The sequence below is a fragment of the Lycorma delicatula genome, chromosome 3 (assembly GCF_047948215.1).
Source record: "Lycorma delicatula isolate Av1 chromosome 3, ASM4794821v1, whole genome shotgun sequence".
NCBI lineage: Eukaryota > Metazoa > Arthropoda > Insecta > Hemiptera > Fulgoridae > Lycorma > Lycorma delicatula.
Genome location: NC_134457.1, coordinates 204,959,931 through 204,978,661, shown reverse-complemented (window position 1 = coordinate 204,978,661; position 18,731 = coordinate 204,959,931). Strand labels below are relative to the sequence as shown.

The 18,731-nt window shown below is 28.4% G+C and overlaps 1 protein-coding gene across 1 annotated transcript in view; it reads left to right on the top strand.

The window, feature by feature from the left end:
• Nucleotides 1-18,731, top strand: part of LOC142321293 (lachesin-like) — a 211,162-nt gene that overhangs the window by 46,447 nt on the left and 145,984 nt on the right. The window lies entirely within an intron of this gene.

Genomic DNA, 18,731 nt, shown 5'->3' with positions numbered 1-18,731 from the left:
ATGGGCGTGAGTTTGTGCTAGGAAAAATTCAATTGGAAAACAAGTAAAAATAAAATAGTATTAATAAAGTGTGACAATTAAGAATTAAACGTTAAGGTATTAGAACACAATATATTAGAAGTTATAGAATTTAGAAATTTAGGAAGTTAAATTACAAAAGATGGATAAAATATGATAGAGATGAAAATCTGATGGATGCAAATAAATAAAATTTCATGCAGAAAAGAAATGAGGGCATCAAAGTTTTTCAAATGTGGTGAAAAATATGAAATAAAGAAGTCTTAATTAGAAGATGGAGAAATTTGTAAAAAAAATCTTGTAATGAGAAAAAACTAGGTTGATAACACGTACGGTTACAATCCAGATTTAATTATTTTAGTAAAAGAGGAATGCGTATAAATTGTAGATAAAAATATAGGCCGAATTTACAAAATAGATAATGAAGAATATTACAATTAAAAGATTAGTACAGAACAAAGAAGGATGGTGAATAATAACAAATCAATTAAATGATTGACTACTATAAAAACAGTATAAGCTACGAATGAATTTATTTGAAGCCTGTTTGTGAATATCTGATTAGAAGAAAAAATCTAATAATGTATTATAAAAAATACGTAAATTATGTTTAAAGTTATAACTTATAAATTGTTATTATATTACGGATTACAAAACGTAATTCAAAAGTTAAATATAGTTGGTAACTAGATCTGCAGTGTAAAGGTATAATAAGAGGAAGTACTTCATACGATTATTAATAACTATAAAGTAGTCATTAGCAGGTTGGTTTAATCATAAAGGGGTTGAGGGTTTAGAAGTCCGGAAGATGTGTACTTGGCGCGAAGTGGATAGAGCTCTAGACAGTAGTGGTGTCTTTCATATGCAAATATAGTAGGCGTACGGACCACGAGTAACCGTCGGTCCGATACAAAGGAAGTAAGAAACGACCGAACTGCAAAGTGATAAGAACAAATAATAAAAAGTCTGAAAGAAATAAAAAGAAAAGTAAAAATTTTCACGAGTTACTTTGTTTGATAACGAATAAAACGGATTACAATATTTGAATTGTTAGATTTCTTTTGAGAAATCTACTACTTGTAAACCTCTTTCCCCTGACATCTCAAACCAACGTTTTCCTTCTTTGAAATTTTTACACTTCACCAACTTCTTTTATATTACGCTACTTCATTAAATAATCTTAAATTAAACTTGAATAGTTGGTAAAATTTTAATTACAATTATATCGCATAAGTCTGTTAAATTTATATTTTTAGTTCTTTTACAAAAACTAAATCCAATCGTTTTTTGTAAGGAATTACACATACACATATTTCTGTTATACAAACAAAAACAAATTAAATTCCACGTTAATTAATAAAACTGCAATTCAAGTGAAAACAGAGATTATATTAAATGCAATCGGTTTTTAGTTTGTAAATTACGCTTTAAACAGCAATCAAATAACTATTCTACACATGTTGACTATATTTCTCGATGTAAGAAGTATCAAAATTCTTTTCTTTGCATCTATAATGCGCAAAAGGTGTACACACATTTTTTCTAAATAGTAGGATGATTTAGAAAATGTTAATGCTATGAATGAAAAACGTTATTCTTTATCGGTGACGTGTAAAATTTATTACTATTATAAAACGCTTGTAAAAAAAAAGTTAAATTTTAGTATTCTAAAAGATTTGAAGTGTATTTATCTATTCTAGTGAGGGCTGATGTCCACTTACAATTACATCTGTTTTTTTAACATTAAAAAAATTTTTTTCACATATTACCCGCTTATTTAATAAAACTATTATAAAAATCCTGCTTGCTTAGGTTAAATATTTTTTTATTTATCATATATATATATATTTCACACACACACACGCGCGCGAGCACACATACACACACACAAAGTATATATTTTTAGTTTAAAATATCTAGAGCAAAAAAGTTATATATATATATATATATATATATATATATTTATACTTAAACTTGTATATGATAAACTAATCGAAGATTTTGAATTAATCATTTTATATGTTATACAAGTATACAGTGATGACTGGCCATGCGTGGCTAGTGAAATTTAGTGTTGGCTTTCATTAACGTATACTCACATATATTTACACTCATGAAATTCATTTTGATGAATATATTATACTCGTCTATGTTTATTCTTGATTTCGAAACTACAACCCTGCATCCAATTACAGATAGATTATTTTACAGTTATTTATTTTTTTTATGGATAAGAAATGAATTTTCTGGATAAAACGCAACCACTTCCCCACGGTCACCGTGGATCTATATGAATTTATATATAAATACTATTTTCCACAACATAAGCTGAATTTACTGCCAATATTGATAGTAATTTAAGGAGTTAACTCTGATATAAGGGAATCTGAATTAATCGAAATATCTTAAACGAAATATCTTAGACCACGGAAAAACAAAGAAGGAGAGTGGCGACGTCGGAGCAACAAAGAACTCTATAAAAAAACCGAAACTTTCTCAACGACGGCAAGAAATCGATAGCTAGATTTTATGGACACCTAAAGAGGATGGACAGAAGCAGGCTAACGAAACTGAATTTTGATCATCCTACGAAACTCAGAAACACAAAAAATTGGGTTAAGGAAATCAGAAGTGATATTGTGGAAATCGGCATTCTAGAAGAAGAGATAGCTGACAGGGATGTTTTCAGGAAAAATATAGAGAACTGAAAGAAATTTAAAGAACTAAACAGGTATGCGGGACGGGTTTAAAGTAGACTGACGAACAGAAAAAGGTTAGTAATAAGGGAATGAAGAAAATCTGGGAAGCAGAAGATGACTCATCATCAATCAAAGGTTCATCGCGGTCAAAAAAAAAAAAAATATATATATATATAATTGTGCGCACGCGTGTTTGTAGTGTGTAAATTTACCAGTATTATCTCTGAATTCCAGTTGTATTATTTGTCAATAATAGTTGAGTATTATTAAACGGAAAATTAATTTGACCAGAATTAAATTTTCTAAATATTTTGACTTCATCTTTGACATTTTTTAACGATTATTGTTGTTCAGAATTACACCTTACAGAAAATGACCCTTAAGAAACCTAACATATATAGAATTTTCTTAAAAGAAAAAGTTCTTGTAAACCTAGGTAATATTGAATTCATATTTCACTTTCAACTTAAGCGAATAAATGAACCAATTATTTCGATAATATCTCTCTCTAATATTTCAGTCAATATGTTTGTAATAGTGGAATTCTTGAAAATAATTTAATGAAAATAAACGACAGCAGTTGTTACAGTTTCTAATGTTGTCACAACATTCCTGGATAATAATCTATAATAGTGATGGGTAAATATATTGGTGGATGAGAGGGGAAATCAGAAACATCTCACCAAAATCTAACATTAGTGGAAAATATAGAAAATGTTATTAAATTTATTTTAAAAAGGAATTATCCCCACAGATGCGCTTAATGACGAACAGCTAAATATTATGACTAAAATATTTGTGAACCTTTTCCAGAGCGCAAGCTTGATATTGACTTACATCTCAAATCTGAACTGATAATGATTAGTTTGAACTGCTTACAGTTCAAACAGCACAGAGGTACAGATCTTAATCTGTACCGGATGGTGAGAAAAATACTAAATTTATCATCGGTGAACAAATTACCAATGTAGCGGGCTATAATAATACCTTTTTTGGGCTTATTATATTTAACTTTGGGATCAGGGAGGGAATAAAAGAAATGTTATCCAATTATCTCAATCAAATCTTTATGAATCCTTAAGAATGTTTATGATCACCCAATACTACGTTACGAAAGGAATATTTTTAAAAAACTTGCATGTAAGTAGGTCAAAAAAATTTCAATTTTGAAGCGTTAAATAAAATGAAATACTGCTTTAATTTTTAACACGCATTCTTCTAGATAATAGTAAAAACAGGTTGAAAAGAATAACATAACTTGACCCCGTTCTGATTCAACGAATAATCCATATGCTTGACTTTATTTTATTTCAAATACCACTTCCTGCATTCTTTATATTCCATTGTATTTATATATTACAATTTTATTTCATACTGTTATCAGTATGTTTTATTTTTGTTATCATGTTTTTATTTCTTAATTCGTTAAGTTATTCATAAATAGGATTTTTATTCATTCACTCGTTTAATATCAATTCGTAATTGGTTTAACTTCAGTTAATTTTTAATTTACTGTTTATTTAAAATAATATCTTATTCATTGTCTTAGTATATTTTGTTCTTTTCCCACATTAAATATAAATAATTTTTAGATAAAATTAGTTGTTAAATATCTTTGAAAGATTTCGAATTCCCCTTTTTTTGGAAGATAAGACGTGACCAAATTAGTGAAGGACGGAATAGTGCTTCCTTTAATTGTTTTTTTTTAATTTTAATAATAAATAAATAAGGCAAATAATTTTTTTAAATTTACTATTAATAAACTTATAAGTTTTAATTAAAATTTTTTTACTGCAGGCCTATGGTTTATCTAGGCAAATTTTTAGAATTTATAAGTTTTCACCTCATGCTAAAAAAATTGAACTTACATTGATTTCTTTTTTCAAAAGACATTGCATTGAGATTGGATAAATATCAACACAGGAACATGGATAAATCTCGTTGCAAACCACAATAAGTTTGCCTTTGATACGTTTCCATAGATACAACACATTTTCAACGATGGGGTATCCAATCGTTCAGTTGCTTCTCGGCTGTCGTAGTGTGTTTATTATTACGTGTATATGAGTGTGTGTCTATGTGACTCTATTATATTAATTTTGCGAATTTATCGTGTTGTGTTTTGTTTACGTAGTTACAAATTTATTAATTTTTACATTTTCTATTGTTAACGGTTTCTATTTCTTTACAATGTAATAAGTTTAACGCAGGATAGAATTATAATTCAATTTTTTTTATCATGGAAGGTGGAAGTGGTGGGGTATACAAGAAAAAAATTTGGGGGCATAAACTTATGCTTGCGAGGCGAGGGTTATACACAAGACTACACTTAATTTACATTCATACATACCATCCTCATTCATCTGAAACAATACCTTACGGTGGTTCCGGAAGCTATACACACACACACACACACACACAAACACACACACACACACACACAGAGAGAGAGAGAGAGAGAGAGAGAGAGAGAGAGAGAGTGATTGAGGTAGAGAGTGAGGGAGAGAGAGAGGGAGAGAGAGAGGGAGAGAGAGAGACAGTGAGTGAGTGAGAGGGGGGGTGAGAGAGAGAGAGAGTGTGAGAGAGAGAAGAAATTTTATAATAATTTATGTGATGAACTATTAAACAATAGCAGAAGAATCCGGTTATATCAGAGAATTAAAATTATTATAGACAAGACAATGAAAAATTTTATTTGACAGTACTTTTTAATTTGATAATTATCTTTATGGTGCAATAAAAATCATCTGACTCTGCCTAATTTAATTTTTAAAAATGGTTAAGGATGCATTTTTGTTTCTTCAAACAATTTTAAAACTGATTGACAAGTTTAAAGTCAATAACAATAAAAGGAGTATAAGGTAACTTAACTAGTATTTTAACTCCGATTAAAGCGCATGAATAATTAATATTAATTTATTATATGTTTAATATAATTTATTATATTCTCTATGTTGTTAAAAAAATATCACTTTTATGGCAATTTTAGAATGTTTTATTTTTTTTAAATTCTATTGCTAGTTTTAAATAAATTTTCTTTAAAATTACAACTTATATTTACAATGTTTTTTTTTTTTAAATTCCTTACAGTAATTTTTTTTTTTTGTAAAAGATCGATTCATCGAATATTTCAGGCAAAAGAATAAAATATAAAAGTATAAGCTATTCGGATACTATAATAATATATAATATATATGTAGTAATATATTCGGATACTATAATATTAGGTAAACGATTGAATTAACTAATGGCATAAACAAATGGATTTTACTCTTATTTTCTCCATTTAAATGTGCTGTTGTATCCTAAATAAGCTTAATGAATATTTACTATCTTAAATAATTTTCTAAATGTGGGTTTAGAGAAAAGAGTCAGGAAAAATTTATTTCCACAGCTATCATTTTAGAATAAGTATCGAATGACTATATATAATTACGCTCAAATTGATAGCAATTCACCAGCAGTTGGAGAAATTTGTGAAATTCTGTAAAACTTACAGCGCGGACTAAAGAAAATGAATACTATCAAAAAGGAATCAAGGAAGTGATCAAGTCTTTGTAAAGTGATAAGGTGTTTTTCGACGGTCAATAAAATCTAAATTTTAGAAATTATTATATGCTTCGGAATTAATTAAACAACTTCATTGTTCAAAAAACAAAAATACTGAACTTTTATAAAGAAGATAACTTATTATTATTAAATACGTATCCATAAAGTAATTTAGTAAAACTTTAATAATAAAAAAACGTGATAGTAAATTTTCAATTAAATTTAATTTCTATCAGTTTTTTATTTTAATTTTTCATGAAATGTCTAGAAAACAATTAAAGCGAACATTCAGAAAATGTTAACAATGTTTATTACCACGGCTTATTTATATTTATTGCATTATCTAAGTTTTAAAAAGATAAACTGTGTAATCAAGCTAAGAATTTTTTTTACGGTAACTCTTTTTTATACTGCACAAGGGATTTACATCGTAGCAACTTTAAAAATAAACTTTTGGGCAATTACATGCACACATGTTAGAATAAAACTTAAGTTCACAACTAATGTGTTACAATCAAATCTATTATAATAATTTTGTTACTATTTAATTCAGTGTAACTTATTTAGCGTGATGCTAATGAATTGTAATTTGCCCTGACTCGCCATCGTTTAAGACTAATGTAGAAAGACGCGTCCAGTTATTGAAATATTTCTCTTAATAGAATAATTTTCTTATCTAAGAATACTATTATATTAAACAGGTTTTATTGAAGATAAAAAAAATTCTTTCCTTTTGGAAAAGTATCTAAAATTTATTAAAAATAAAAAAAATAGTTTCAACACACTCATCACCGTGTCTTACTGCACAAGCGCGTATGAAAAATACAGCACTACACAGTCAACACAACCTCATCTTTTTTCGATCTTAAATTAATCCTAATTCAAAATCAACTTAACCAAACTTGCATAAATTTTCATACGCGCAACTTTAAATACACTATTATAGCATATCTAAATTTCAAGGAAATTAATCAAGTACTTTTGGAAATTTTCAACCATAAAATTTTATACATAGACATATATATATATATATATATATATATATATATATATGTATTAAACAAATTATATTATTATCCGTTTTAAATAGTATTTTCATACTCCTCATACATCAAAACGTAAAGGAAATTCATTTTCATCCCCCATCCGACCATGTGTCCCAAAGTAATACCATACTTTTCTTCGAAAAGTCGGTAAAATATCAGTGAACATCGTCTAAATGATGTTTAAACAGTTTTACTTTTGATATTCTAATAAATTAATTTTAATTTTTTAAGGGTAAAAGTTATTTTTAAATATTAAGAATTTCAGCAACATTTTTGCCGACGTATTTATTTGCTTAACTAAGTAATGTATTACTTAACTAAGTAATACTGAGTAATTTTTCCACAACAATAAATAACAGTTATAAAACACTTGGTCCTCATTCTACAAAATGGATATCATCGGATTTTTTTTTTAGTATAAGCATAAAAAAACGTATAATATAAAACAATCTATGATAATATTTATCTTTAAAAAATAATCAAGATTATAAATTAAAAACTAATTTGTATTCATCATTTAGTAAACGAAAAAGTTACTTTTAACAAGTTTTTACTTGATTGGTCATTTAATACTTAAGTTACGTCGGATGATAACCTTGAAGTTAAACAAAGGAAAAGTTTTGATCGTGAAACGAGGAGAAGATGAGAATAGATGGCAGCAGGTAGCTAGTAAATAAACTGGCTGTGTCAGCCAAAGCTCTCGTCTTTCATCACAAGTTGTTAATATTTTATCAGTAAGGAGCGCCTTAAAGGCATGAGGTTAGCTAGTATTCATGCAGTACTGTTTGAAAGGTTGCAGATTCACCACTGTCCTAAACACGACAAAACGCATATAAAGTAAATAAAAATTTAACAAGTAAAAAGGTTAAAATTTTTAATTACTTTCGGCCGTCGACAAAAATACTCCGTAATTTATTTTTTTTAATTTCAATGGGACAACTAAAAAATTATCTTCTGAACAACAAACAGACAAATCTATATATACTATATAAGCAGAATAAAACAAACTTAGATTTTATAATAATAATATATCCCAAATTTAATTCTTAAAAAGGTATTAGAAAATATAAAACCGATTCATTTTTCTTAATAAGTACAACTTATAACTTTTTATTTTTTATTTATTTTTTCTCTACAATTTTAATAATGATTTAGTAACATATATTTGAAATAAAATATTTTTTCCATTTATTATTATAACTATCAAAAAATTTCAAAACAATTATTTAATTCTTAAATATTAAAAAATTATTTCAGAATCGGTTCAAGCATTATTTATTACTATTGTAATACTTTTTTTTATTAATTTCCTACTGAGCAGAGAAATGAATTGTTTTCTTACAGAAAATACATATAAATTAAAAATAAATAAATATATTGAAAATAGTCGTAAAACTAATTAAGAAAGATTACGAATTAACATTGTTCAACTATATTAAGTTTAATAAGAAGGATTTCAAGAATACAAGTATTTAATTTATTAAATTAACTTTAATATACACGTTATCAATATATTCCAAACTATCTGTAAGCAAGAGAGAGAAAATTTAAATTTATTTTGTTACAATTACGTTCGTTGTTACTGAATAATTTCAAAGTTTATCACTGCACGCATATTCAGTAATAAAGTCGTTGTAATCTCATTAACACTGATTAATAAGTAATTGTTTAATTCTATAATTAACTTATGTCAGTAATGTAGCAAAAACGATGAATTTATTCGTTGAATATTGTTTAAAATTTACAAATTTTACTAGTATCCTTAAATCTCTATTTATAAATTATATATCTGACACTCGCTTCAAAATAAAGGTATATAATAATGTGCTGTTTTATTTTGTCTTCTGTACGTTTTTCTTTTAACGTATGCAGCTTTTATTTAATTATTTTTTAAACTTTGATTTAAAATAAATAACTACTGAATAAAAACTAAACAAAAGTGGATTTCAATATTTTCTTTTTAATTTTAAATTTAACTCGAATCCTAACCCAAAAAAAATCGCAACTAATTTTTTTTTTCTGCAGCATTTAATTTATAATAGGTTCCAATTTATATGAACCATAAGTAAATTTGTATACAAAAAAAATGGCATGCAGAGAAGAATTTCCATTGAATTATACATATTTTATACAATATACATAAATATGTAATAAATATAAATAAGTTCAAACAAAATTATGAGTAATAGAAACACTGATAAAGTCCAGAACATAAAAAGCAACGAAAAAACGAGAATAGTTTTGTCAATCGCACAAAGAAAAACCAGTAAAACAAAGAAAGAGTGAAACAAATCAAAGAATCAACAAAGAGAGTGATGAAACGATACACAACACCCAAGGGTAGCTGATTCTTCTCAAATCAAGTAGAACGTAAGATCTAATATACGCAGACTCTCTTTAGGAGCCTTACGTTCTCGCTGTTATTCAGGAGGTTATTCGCGCTTGTTTAGTTTCATTTTGTATCTTGTACCAAATCGCCGTTCTCCTCTAGAACGGCTGGAAACTCGAGATAATTGTGTATTTTAGTGTATTTTTACAAACCACGGTGCTTCAATTATATTTCTCAATAGTTTGTTATGAAATCGCTGTACGACTTCAATGTTACTCTTACTTTTCGTGCCCTTTAGAGTTAGATTCCGAAGGTCCAAATCGGGTTTAGGATCGAGTACAGCAACTGCTTGATAAGTGATGATAGTTACGAACCCCGGCCTAATAACCAGTACATGTCGCTGAACTTAATATTAAACTGCGTTTTTTTGTCCCTAACATGAATCCTTCACGTCAGACGGCAATCCAGATGCAGTCCTAGGTGTCGCGCGCTGTTAGAATATGGGATAAAGACGTTATTAAGTTAAACTCGAGGACAGTTACCTTCTCATCGCAAACGTAACATCTGTAGACATAGCCGGATTAATCTTCTATTTAGATAGCTATTCATTATTAGATCCAATACAGTTTGCAATTTAGCAGAAGCTACTATAGGGTCAGTATCCACAGCCAGGACGCTGTGTCATCCACAAACGATGCATTTGTGATGTCCTCTGGAGTTGGGAGGTCTGCAGTGAAGACCGACTTAGAACTGGCCCCAGAACTGAGGCCTGAGGAACATATGACCCAGTATCAAAGAATTCAGACAAGTCTTGATTGTCTTTCATCAGGGAAAAACGTCCTTCCAGGTAGCTGTGCAGTAGGATCACGAAATATCTTGATTCCCCCTTCCCCCTAGAGGGGAGAAATCCCGCCTCGTAGCGTGTCTGGTCGCTACATCATCCCCTCCGTTCCTAATGATCAAGTAATGTGGCTGATGAAGGCTTTTTTTCAATTTATACAGTAGACCTGGAAGCCAGAGCTTATAAAAGGTCTGCTGGATATAAAAAAAAACAGCCGAGTAATACATCTTCTCTGCTGGGCATTAACTGATAACGTTGACAATCATGTGTGACGTTCACAATCACGTTCGATTGTTTAATGACCACGTCTGAAGCCGAAATGATGATCTCAGAATAATACGCCCTTCCCCAAAAATTCGTCATAGCGTCAGAAGGAGTACTCTTTTAAATATTTACGGAAACAGGCTTATCGGACTGTATGAAGCTACGTCGTGGTTCGACTATCCCGGTATCGGGACCATTTCAGGCTTATCTACTTGTATAAAGCTACATCACGTGTTGTTTTTCCCGGTTTCGGGACTATTACCAACTTTGACACCTTCCATTCCGTCGGGTAGGTCATTGTAGCATAAAAAAATAATTTTATAAGTCATCAAATTTTACCTAAGGGCCTTTGTTGAATTTCCTCCTCTTCTGATTACTCCTCACCTGCCCCTCATATGTTAAAAGACTGAAAGGTCTTCTCAAACTGCCTTGAGACTCAAATGCCTTGAGCTGTTTTACTGTCGATTCGAGCCCACTATCCGTCCAACATTTTCAAAGATGGGAACGATAGTAGTAGTTTATTGAAGACTTTTGTAGGCTTCTGTAGTGAGAAATCATCCTTTTTCAAAGAGGAGAGTTTCTCAAGTAAGTTTCTATAAATCTGACTTTTTAATAGACCTCAGTAGCTGTTTCTTCCTCAAGTAGGTTATGCTTTCCTCTCCTACATGTTTATCCTGATGTGTCAACTGCCAAGCTGCCTCCTGCAGGATTTCATCAAATAATTCATCGCATTATCGATATAACCCCTACTTTTCAACCAACAAGGCACACTTGACTAGTGCTCAATTTAATGCTGATAAGAGCCCCAATATGTTCTGTTACTGTGTAGGATAAGCAGTTTGTTTTTTTTTTATCACTGCTAATGGTAAGAAGTACGGCTGAATGATCAGATGTCGAATCAAAGATATTCCTAACATCAGTGTACATCGGCAAAATACCTGAGGTAACAAAACGTCTGGTCACTTCATCGGATCTGATGGCCAATACCGAGTTGCAACCCAGAGATGATTTCAAGCCCATGTTGGTAATGCAATTTCATTAAGCTCTCCCGAGTAGTGATAAGCCGGGAGCCCCCGAAAGGCTGCTTTACATTCCAATAATTTCCTGATATAAAACGGATATCCAGCGTCGAAAGGAATTCAGATAACAAATCATTTTAATTCGTTATATTTATTCAGATAACAAATCATATTCTCTTGTCAGCAAATATCGTTGCTAGGCGTGTAGAAATTATTTCTGATAACTTAAAGAAACAATTATTAAAAAAAATTACTCAGTATGGAAAATTTGCTTTACAACTAAGTGAAAGCATAGATATCGCCAACTTTGCACAGGTAATGGTATTTATTAGATATTTTTTTAATAATTAATTGCGTGAAGAACTACTTTTTTGTAAGCCGCTTAAAAAAAAGTAGGTACATGGGAAAATATGTACATATCTTTTCAACAGTAAATAATTTCTTTGATACAAATAACATTTTATGAGAAAACTATGAAAGTGTAACGAGTCAAGTAGCAGCTGCTTTGTTTGGAAGAAAAAAAGGATTCAAGGCAAAGGTAAATGCAATACCACCTCCCCGCATGAAATTCCTATACTGAATTATCCATCGGCAAGCTATTGCACCAATGAAACTGGATGAAGAAATAGGAGGTATGCGCCAGGATGTTATCGTCATAGTTAATTTTATAAAAACAAGACGCTTTAATAGTAGAATATCTTCAATAATATGCCACGAAATGGGCAGTAGCCACGAAAATCTCTGTACCACACAGAAGTTCGTTGTTCATCTTGTGGAAAAGTGCTAAAAGGAGTTGTTGAACTAAAAGATGAATTACGCGTTTTTCTTTTCTAAGTTTGCCTACTATTTTTAGCGACGATAAGTGTCTGTTGATATTATGTTACTCGATATTCTTGAAAAAGTGAACATGCTCAATTTGTCTCTTCGAGGAAAAGTTGACATTTTAACAATGACTGAGAAAGTAAACTGTATTTCAAAAAAAATCTCGATTTGGAGGAAGAATTTAGAAAAGGAATCTTTAGAAATGTTTCCATCATTGTGTGATTTTGCTTCTGAAAATAAATTAAATGTGGAACAAATTAAAAGTTTTATATCTTCAGATTTAAAAAATTTGGAGTCATAATTCAGTAACCTATTTACAGATCTTCTTAGTATTAAAAACAGAGTTTCAGTGGTTATGAACCCTTTTGATGAAAATGTAAAAATAGGTCATCGTTCGATTCCAGCTCAAGAACAGTTAATTAATATAAGAGAAAGAACAACGTTACAGTCCGAATTTAAAGGGAAATTTCTTCATAATCGGTAGATGGAATTGAAAATCGAATATACAGATTTAGTAAGCGCAGCAACGAATACAATCTTGTCATTTGGTTCTACATACCTGTGTGAAGTAGCGTTTCCTGCAATAACAACAATTACAATCAAATACAGAATTAAAATAGGATTAGATCTTTGAAGTGCATTAACAGAGGGCATCAAAACAGATTTTTCCGATATTACTAAACAAATACAACCACTTTGCTCACATTACATACTAATTCAAAATGTAAACTTGTAATTTAATTTAAATGTATGTGTATATTGTTTAAAATAAATAAATAATATATGATTTTATTTTTGTCTACACACACGCACATAATTTATTTATATATATATTATATGACGTACAACTTATAATTATGTTCGTTATAGTGGTACACGATCAAAAGGTTTGGAAATCGCTTATGACGTTCCCGGTGACTAAGGATTCCAACGCGGGGTCATACATTTAAATCGGTTCAATCGTTAAGCTGCTACGGCGGAACAAATAAACATACTCCCTATATATATAAAAAAAACTCCTTTTTGTGTAATAAAAAAAAATAAATTATTTATTTAGTGTGGGATTCCAGTATAACTTTAATTCGTTTTTACTTTTTTATATGGATATATCAAGTAATTTTTAAAAGTAGTAAAAAAACAGTTTTATATTCTAACCATTTTTTAAGAAAAATGTCCCTAATAAAATGAAATTGCTTAATAGAGATTGTAATTATTTAGAAAATAACAACACTCTCAAATTTTAATTTTATTATGAAGCAAGTTATTAAGATTCAAGATCATAACAAAAATATAATGTATTCTGATAGCAATTTTTTGTTATAATTACTTCATTATGTTGTATCTTATATGTAATTTTAGTAATGATAGAAAATCGGTAGACTATAAACCGGAGTGTAAGGAGTTAAGGAGTTCTATTTAATAAGACATATTTTTAGAATTATTATTGCTCCTTTCACAAGTTATAAAGTCGAGTTAGGTTGATAAGTTCCCAGTAGATTTTTTTTTTTGTTTGTGTAAATATTTATAAACTTTTCTGAAAGTGAAAACAAAAAAAAGTGAATAATAATTTAGTTTCAAAACGATTGACAAAAATATAGTACAAGTAGAAATACTTATACTTAATACTTATTTAATTGCAAACAAATGCGATTAAATCCTGTTAAAAATTATAATTATTTCTACCTATCAATGCAACAGAAAAAAGATAAATAGAGGAAAATTATGCTTTAGGTCGTTTTTATTATTTAAATGTAAATTAAAGAATATTACACATGAAATGAGAAAAAAACAATTATAGCAAAGGGAAACTACGTCATAAATAGATATAGATATAATTAAAAGGAAAAAAATATCCTTTTATACTAACGAATAGATTAAAAATTAATTTATAAATTACAAACACGTGCTCATACATACACACACCCAATATATATATATATATATATCTTATTAAATTAATTAAATAAAGATGCCGTCTTCCAATTTTCCTTTAGTCTTTAAAATAATAAAATTGTAAGGATAACCGAGAATTTAATGGAAGCATTCATTTTGCCTGAAAAAATGAATATAAAAGTGTGTATATATCTATATCACTGAAATTTAAAGTCAACTTATCCCTGGGTTTTTATTAATATTTTTAAATATTCTACAACTTCAACAAATATACAACGAGCATTTAGAATTGTATTAGGACAAGTTTATTTATACAAATTCATTTTATACAGTTTTCATTAAGAGATGTAGTAATAGTAACTGATAATCGCATTGATTATCTCTGATATCCGATTGTACGGGATAATATATAACTATATATGAGATGAAAAAATAAGTTTTATTTTTTCACATCTGAAAATTTTTTCAATTACAATTTAACTCATCTAATCTTGAAATTTTTTGTGTTAACAAAACCTTTTAAAATCCTTTATAATTTTCTTTCCTAGTTTTCCATGAAATTTATTCAACGAATTACGTAAAAAAAAAAAAAAAAAACATTTCACTCCTGCATTTAAGTTTAATACTTGTAGACTCTTATAAATCTGTTTACGCTGACCTATATTTTATATCTTTACGTAATCAATTTTCTACTTTGCTTAAATAGCATTTACAGATGTACTACGGCAGAATATTATTTTATTTTACCTTAAAATATTTATTACTTTCTATATGATTTAATATTACTAACTTTTATTAATTTAACTAAATGTGCAGGTGATTTCGTTTATACGAATTTTTAAAGAGGAGATTTTCCAGAAACAGCCAGATTTTATTCACAAAAGTTAACATTCCAAAGTCAGATGATACTGTGTTCCCAGATAATTTTAAAAATAAAATTCTAACCACAAAAATACAACAAGCATTAAAATAAATATATAATATTAGATGTAAGTTATCTATAATGTTATATAATTTAAATGTACAAAAAAAACATTATTTTTTTATAATAGTACAGAAATAAGATACGGTCTCGTTATAAATCAAATTTGTTTACAATCATTTTAAACTAATCTTTTTGTAAATTTAAAAAAATCTCTTTCGGAACGCCGGAAGGCGGAGGCAGATTTCACCGGTGCTAAGTAGGTCATAGAAAGACTTCCGTCTTAAAGTTAAGAAAAATTTCAATTTTATTCAATACGACAATGGTTGCATGTGAAAAAAATTTTAAATGTTTAGCATACAAGCAGCATCTTCTTAATCCCAGCAACATTATGGTCATCCCTTGCCGTAAGGGTTTGCCATATCAAAAATTGTTACAGACAAAGGTTTTAGGTAATTTTAGAGGACTAACCAGCACTTTAAACCGATTTGATATTGTGCCTATTAAGGAAGTTATGATATTTTTTTTGTCTTCAAAACCTCATTTTTTGCACCCCCTGGGCCGATGGTTGGTGATATCAAAAATCTTTATTTAGATACTTTTTAGGCCCTTATCCAAAGAATAGAACTTTAAATGAATTCGATATTTTACTTAATAATAAAGTTATAACAACATTCTTTTTTTTCCGAAAAAAACCCTCCATTTCCACTCCCCGTGGTCCGATTTTGACCGTTAACGAACTCGACCGAGACTTTGTACGAGCTATTTTTAAGGAACAATTTGAAAGTGATTGGCGCAAAATTATATATATATATATATATATATATATATATATATAATTTTGCATATTTTATATATAATATATATATATAAATAATATAAACATTATATATATATATATATATATATTATATTTTATATATAATATATATATATAAATAATATAAATATTATATATATATATATATATAAACTTTTGAACTGACGGTAGTTTTGGGATCTGGGGGAAAGTGAAAAGCGAAGATATGTTGAAATTTTTCGGAATTCGAACATGGTACCCATTACATTAGGTAGCTTTCTTATGAAATCTACCTAATATACGGAACCCTAACATATTGTTAAATTGAATTATTCTTATATAATGAAATATATTTATATTTCACAATATAAAATTTTATTTTTTCTGACAAAAAGTAAGTAAATATTTTACATGTAAAACAGTAACGAGTTTGAAAAATTCAAGTCATGTAACAATTTTTTCTGTGCGCTATTTCTCACTTAAAAAACGAGAAATTATTAGACCAGAAGGAGGATTATATGTAGCTGGAAAAATACTCTGATCAAATCAGAACTAAAAATTAAGAAATTAATGAGTACAAATAAATTGGGTATAGTCAAAATTAATACATAATAATATGAATTAGTAATGATGTAACTTCTTGAAAATATAAAATAAAATCTGTACGAAGTAAAATAATGATTTTGAAGACTTTTTTTAAAGAATAAATATTTGAATACGTATTTAATTTCTATTTTAGGAATGTGGAGAAAATTCGTGTTTATCTAAATATCATTTAAAAACTCATTAATACAGTAACAATTTTACTATAAAATGAGGCATTTTTAATTTAATTTCAAATAAATTGGACGATCTGAAGTATAATTAGAAAATTAATTACCTGGTACTAATGAAAACAGGAATATTATTAACATTCATGAAAATACTATTCACGTAATTAGCAATGATACGTCAAGTTGAGAAATAAAATTCAATGGTTTTACTCAATTTAAATTTAAATAGTTTCAGTGTATCAATTGAATTATTTTTTAACTGCTAACACAAAATGAATTCTTTTCACTATAATAAAAAATAGATTATTTCATTAAAAGAAAGAGAGAAACTGTCGAAGATTGAATGTTAAAGCCATAATTTGGAAAAATAACAACTGTCTAGAAAATGTGAAATCTTAAAAATAAAATCGGTTTAAAAATTGCCTTTATGTGTATATTTTAGAAAAAAAACCGCATAAATATGTAAATGTCAACGAATAATTTCCAATTACTAAAGGAAGAAAGCTCTCTCTCTCTCCCCCGAAATTAAAAAAGTATTTATATTTCAGATGGATAAACCGATCCATATGATATTCCAGATCTCTCGGAGTACCTTGATTTGGGACTCATAGATAGCTTTGTTCCTCGTTTTTATTTTTCATCGCTGTAGACCATGACGCAAGAATGTGTTTTTAATTAGAAGCCACTAACAGTATACAATACAAAGAAAAGCTATTCAATAGTTAGTTTCTAATTAGTAAGACACTCTAATCTCGCGATTAAGTAGTGTAACATCAGGTATATTTCCACACGAACAAGAAATAACTAGTCAATAAAGTTGCAGTATATAACTAGGGGCTTCTGTAATAATATATGAATCAATAAATCATTGTTTTAGATGATAAGTACAAAGAGAAGAAGGAACTAGAGTATCTTTTACCTTTTTTTTTTTTTTTTTTTAGTTCTTAAAAGAAAACAATTGGAAAATTATGCCGGTTTTTATACGTATATTTTTTGACAGAAAAGAGAGATCCTTTTATTTTACTAATAGGATTGAAAACCTTGCCCCGAAATAAAAAATAAAAAAATGTTAAAATATGTTGCTTTAGGTCTAAAAATTAATTAAAGAAATTAAAGGGAATCAAATGTAGCAAATGAGCTTAAAATATATATCATACAGTTCTACTTAATCTTAAATAGAAATAATATTAATGTACGGAACAAAACAAAAATGACAAAAAAATCTTACACTGATTATGACTGTATAAAACAATAATATTAGTCAAAGTTTTTTAGTGCAATTTATTCCCTCTTTTACTGTTCAGCCTCCAGAACCACCGTAAAGTATTACTTCAGAGGAAGAATGAGGATGATATGTATGAAGTGTATGTAGTCTTGTACAGTTTCAGGTCCTGAAACTGAGTAGTGTGGTTAATTGACCACCAAAGAACAGCGGTATCCACGATCTAGTATTCAAATCCGTACAAAAGTAACTAACTGCCTTTATTAGGATTTTAACCTCAGAACTCTTGACTAAAAAATCAACTAATTTGCGATAACGAGTTAACCACTAGACCAGCCCGGTGAGCTAGTAGAATATTACTGTTATTTATTAAGTTTCCAGTTTTATTTCCTTTAGCTTTTAGAAATTCTTTTCTTTATTTTGGTAGTTTTTGTGTACAAAACAACTTTGACAATTATTAATTTAAAATTAATAAAAAAAATAATTTTAAATTATAATATATACAAATACTAAAAGTAATTTTAATAATTTATTT